This window comes from Quercus suber, unplaced genomic scaffold, assembly GCF_002906115.3.
Source record: "Quercus suber isolate HL8 unplaced genomic scaffold, Cork oak 2.0 scaffold_267, whole genome shotgun sequence".
Lineage (NCBI taxonomy): Eukaryota > Viridiplantae > Streptophyta > Magnoliopsida > Fagales > Fagaceae > Quercus > Quercus suber.
In genome coordinates this window covers 590,521-596,256 of record NW_027069723.1, presented here as the reverse complement: position 1 = coordinate 596,256, position 5,736 = coordinate 590,521, and positions in this window count along the sequence as shown.

The following is a 5,736-nucleotide window of genomic DNA, read 5'->3' as shown; positions in this document are numbered from 1 at the left end:
TATGCCTACCAAAGCTTGTCATCAATATAATCAGCACTACTTCCACCTCTGAATCATCATCTCACTATTATCAAACTTCTCTTAAGCTTCGTTATCCTAGTATAAACAGGAATTAATCTTAGGTTCTTCTATCTTGTTCCAAAAAATCATAATGAGTTAAATCAATGGACATCCACAATAATTTTTAGATATTAGAAAAGCTCCCCGTATTACTTTTGATTTTATTTTATAAAGAAATAGCTGGAGCTGCTTTAAAATCTTGCTCTAACGCATAGTTGTTGTCACTACACCTACCACAATTGTCCAACCATTGTTTTCATAACTTCCCATATTAATCCATCACCTCATTCCAATCTCTGAAATACAATTATATATCTATATCATCATCGCCGCTGTTACCTGTCACAGTTCACCACATGTAGCTCCGTAGTACTCTAGTTCAATTGGAATCCATGATGATGAATGAATGAATCATTAAACAATAATAGTCATTCCTTTAATTTAATACCTATTCTTTTGAATTTTTTAGGTAGATTCCAATTTTATCATCATACTCGCCTGTGTACTTAAGAAGATTTTACATGTTTCATTAATGCATATGTAAACTGTTTTTGGTTAAGAAAGGTTTTATATAGTCACACAATATGGTACGGTTTTAGACAGAAAAAATTGTTTATATCTTGTTAATGAAATGATAGATTATACCATAAGTGTGTCATATCAATTGACATAAATCAAAATTTATAATTAATACATTAGAAAAAGAAACTTTCATTTGTTTTTATTTCATTACTTATTTATCGAACATTTAGATATAAAAAGTATATGAATTATGTGGTGCCTTCATATGCTATTAGGCTTTTTGTAATATGGCTACATAAGCTTTTAAAGAGAAAAGTTATTACTTTCGCAAAAATGAGGGTGGAAAATGGAAAAAATGGACATGTTATTTTTGTGGTGAAAAATAAGAGAATGTAAGAGAATTGAAGTAAAACACCACACATACATATATATATATAGGATGCGAGAAATGCAATGATCCCACATTCTTTCTGTATGAAGCCAATATTCCTAAAATGTAATGATCTCCTCGGAGTTGCTAAATTAATTTAGTTGCATTTGTTCAAAAATATTGTTATTTTTTAAAGACTGCATAATCATGAAAATTCCGTATGCATGGTTGATAGTTAATTTCAGGCCAAAATTTAAATTATACTCTTTAAGTTTGAGAAATTGATCATTTTCTTCTCTAAATTTTTTTTTTTTTTTTGGTTGTTGTATTATATTCCTTAATTTTGACATTTATATTAAGTTAATCTTTCCGTCAATTTTCATATATAAAACTGCTATTAAGTACAATAAAATAATGCCGCATCACATATGTGAAGGGTGATAGTTGTATAGATGACAATAGATACCTTATTGCCATTTAAGGGATATATATATACACACACAAAATGGCAATTTAGGGTCCGTAAATACCTACTTATACACAAAGAAAAAGCATAAGAGTTTAGTGAGAGAAGAGATAGATAGTTTCACGATTATGGATGCTAAGAACTCGGCTCTAACCCCCAAGACTAAAGGTTTATCAAAAGAAATCAAAATTTGCAAGGCTTGAAATTGACCAAAAGACAGCCATTAGACAAAACTCAATAGTGAGTAAGGCTCTTCTTAGACTTGAAAGAAATCTCATAGGTGAGTGGGTTTTATGGTAGAGACTAGGTTCGAGTTAGGGTTGTCCACAAAATAAGTTTGTGCCTAACCTGGACTCAACCCGACCACTTCGAGTAGGGAAAATCATGACTCGTAACTGACCTGAATGGAGCTTTAGATCGGCCAGATTAGGCATTATTGGTTTTGAGTGAGTATTGGTCGAAATCTTGCCAATCGAAATCTTGTCAAATCTCATCAGATTTGGCTGGGTCTACCAAGATCTGGCCGATATTCCTCCAATCTGGCCAAGATCTGGCTGGATCTACCGAGATCTGGCTGAGATCTCCTTATGTCGAAGGAGTTTGAGTTTTAGATTATCGGATTTTTGGCTGAAACTCACGATTGGTGACAGAGAGAGAACAAGTCATCAGGCAAGTCAAGTTTGTTGGTTTCTTAGACAGCCAAACTACAACTCAAATCGATAGTGTCGAGTCTTGGCGCCAGCAATCCATGGCCGACCAAACCACCACTTAGATCAGGCAATTATTGGATTAGAGAGCTTCAAGTTCAGGCGAGTGGTGGACAAGCCTAGTTTGAATTATGCATGCCATTTGACTACCAAGCTCAGATGGTTTTATAAGCTTGATGGGTGCTTAGTCAAAGTGGTTTTGAGCTTTGATGGAGGATGAGATGTTGATTATTATGGGCCATTGTTGATGATCTTAGATTGGAGCTTGAAGCTTTTAGGGGTTGTCCTTCCGATTGAGTTATGCCTTTTTTTTATAGCAGTTGTAGGTGCTCATTCATTGCCATCGTATATACTTTTCTAGATTTGATTTTACTTGCTTGGGATAGCAAGCTCTCAATCAGTCCTTGGAGAGGTAAGTTTTATGCTCTAGGCCATTTGTTGCCATCATTTAGTCAAATGCAATCGGCTTCCCTTGGATCTTTTAAGGTCTTTTATGGTATGGGTCTTGAAACTCATATAAAAAAATTAAAAATTTAAAAAATAAAAAAAAAAAAGAGAAAAAAAAAAAAAGAAAAAAAAATTTTTTTTGAGAAAGAAGTAAGTCAATTTTATTGAATTAAATCTGATTGGAATACAACATCCAAATCACTAGGAAGGGATTCTACCCATACATCCATGTCTGCAGATAAAATTGCTCTCCTAGCTAAAGAGTGAGCTAACCGATTTCCTTCCCGACGAACATGTTTGAACTCGCAAAACCGAAGGGTAGCACCTAACCTCTTACATTCATCAGGGATATGGCCAAATAATGTACTGCTTCTCCTCATCTCATTCAGGACAGTGATGACCCTTGAACAATCCCCCTCTATCTCTACATTAAACAAACTCAGTTCCTTAGCAAATAAAACAGCACGTCAAGCTACCATGACTTCAGCCAACTCCATAGAATGAACAAGGGGAATACGCTGACTTAAAGCAGCAATAATTTAACCCATATGGTCACGGAATACCACTCCAATTCCAGCACAACCCGAAGCATAAAAAAAAGCCACATCAAAATTGCCCTTGTAATTCTGCTCAGACAGTGGAGACCAGGGAGTCGGAGTACATCTAGGAATAGCCCGAGATTGCTAAGCATTTGTGTCAAGATACTCTATAGCATAATCCTTTGCCCAATTGCCCAGCTTGTGTAGACCCCAAGATGGTTGCTTCTCTCTAAGCTGATTCCATCGCTGCCACAAACTTCACGCTGTTAGGATTAGTGCCCTTAAATCCTATTGTATAATGCTATGTATGATATTAAGTGTGACATTGTATATGACATTATATATGACTTAATATTGTGTTAAATAAAGTTTTATTATTATTATCTGAAATAATTGTAACATGAATATTCGGACATTATCACATAATCCATGAGATGCATAGTATGTGATTTATATGATTTAATCACAGAAGATATAAGTCACAAGTTCTTTGTAAACTCAGAACTATAGTTCGTAGTCGATAATTAAATTGGGCATTTCATTTGCGAAGATTATAACATATCAACTATGATGATTTGTCTTAATCATGGAAGTGGAGACTTCTAGTTGATGTGTTGATATGTTTTAAGAGTTAAGACATATTGAACTGGACCGCTGTGACATTTATTATTCTCCTAAGAACTGTCAAATGAATAGTGAATCTCACGACTTATATTTGCATGAACTCTTAATCCTGAGAGAATAATAGATTTGATCATGAAGTGTAGGTTGTTTTGATATATCAGAAGTGAGATTTAAAGTAACGGTCAAAATCTCAGTATGCTGGGTAGCCGCATTTAGTGTTGATGGAACATATATTCTCAAGATGAAATTCATAGTCTCTTAACGGATAAAATATTCCCTTGAGATAAGTTTAATGAGTTTGTTATTCAGAGAGTTAAGCATAACCACTTTGGTAAGAAATTACTAAAGTGTATATTTACGAAATTGGATTTCATAAATATATAATGAATAACTTAAAAAGGATAAAATAGGGTATTCAAAGATTAAGATGTAGTAATCTATAAAGTGGCATTCTACATTTATGATTTTGTATTACTACAAATATTTTATGAAGGGGTTTGCATGTACAATAAAGTCTGGGGATGTAATTCATAGATAAGGCCTAAAGTGCAACTATATTTATATAGTGGTATTAAATATAGTTAATGGTAACTTTAGACTTGTCAAGAGTTGATAGAAAAACCCAAGGCTCATTGGAGCTAGTGTCTTATTGGTCCCTTTTGATCGCACTCCAAGCCACACACTTAAGACCAATTGGAAAGGTCCAAAAGGCCAACCCAATTAGATAATTGGTTAGATACAAAAGGAAAAACGTACAAAATTTTTAAGTAGTGAAAAACATCATTGTAAAATGATGTGTATGTGAGTGTGAGTCACTTTTTAATTCTCCTTTTGTAACTGATTGAGAGTCCACATTTCTTAGGCGTTAGTGGAATTGGAGTGAAGATTAAAAGTATTTCCAAGTGCTTTGTTCTTTATTTTTGAAATTCACCGCTTCAAAGTACGCTCTCTTATACTTGAATTCTGAAATTTACATAGTGCATGTTATAGATTGAGAATGAAGTAGATCTGTTAATTTTCCGTTGCGTACATGCTCATTTCTATCAAATGGTATCAGAGCGGTCTTCAATTTCTGATGTATAACCAAAAATCACATCTATGGTTCGTCCAGACGGGTCGTCCAGAGAGTTGAGGTTAACCAAATATTAGGCCATCTTCAATTCGTCCAGACATCTCGTCCTTGGGATGTTGGACAATTGATCACTCCAGGGAATCCAATCGAGAGAATCGTCCATGCACAAGGTGCATGGACGACCACACAACGACACGGCGAAGAGTCGTCCATGCGCAGAGCACATGGACGACTACGCGAACACTTGGCGAACTTCGTAGCGGTTCATCAACCCGCGTTCATCGCCGCCAATCCCTCCACTGCATGTAACATCCAACGGCGGTTATGATTTTTTGTAGCCGTTGAGGAGGTTATGTCCGAATTCCAAGATCCTAGAGGAAGTTATTGAACTAGTAACCGCCCTAGAGTACCCTATATAAGGCCCGGTCTTCACCATGCAAAGGTATGAATTTCTTGAGATTTTACATTGAGCAAAGTTGAAACTCCATTAGAAGAGAAAAACTAACTTCATCATCGGAGGGTGTTTGGCCGGCTTACCCTGGTCACCCTTTGACTGCTTTCTCTCTTTGTAGGCCTCCGCTACCGCTGTAGTCCATCGAAGTCGAAGTGTTCAACTAACTTGTAAAGTTGTGATTTACAACTATGTTTTATATTGGCTTTATTCCATGACAAAATGTGTTGTAATTACTTTATTTCATTTCCTTGTATTTTGTGGGATTTAATTGTATTGGGTTTAATATCAAGTTGGTGAAGACTCAGGCTTTATTGAAGATCAGTGGATCTCGCGGGTGTGTCGCTGGAAGCTAAGCCGCGAAAGAGTCATGTGAGAAGCACATGACTGGAAGCTGAAGAGTCATGCCAGGCTGTCGTTTTCGCGAGTGTCTCGCGGGTAAGGCCTTCCCGCGAGACAGTCGCGAAACATTCTGCCT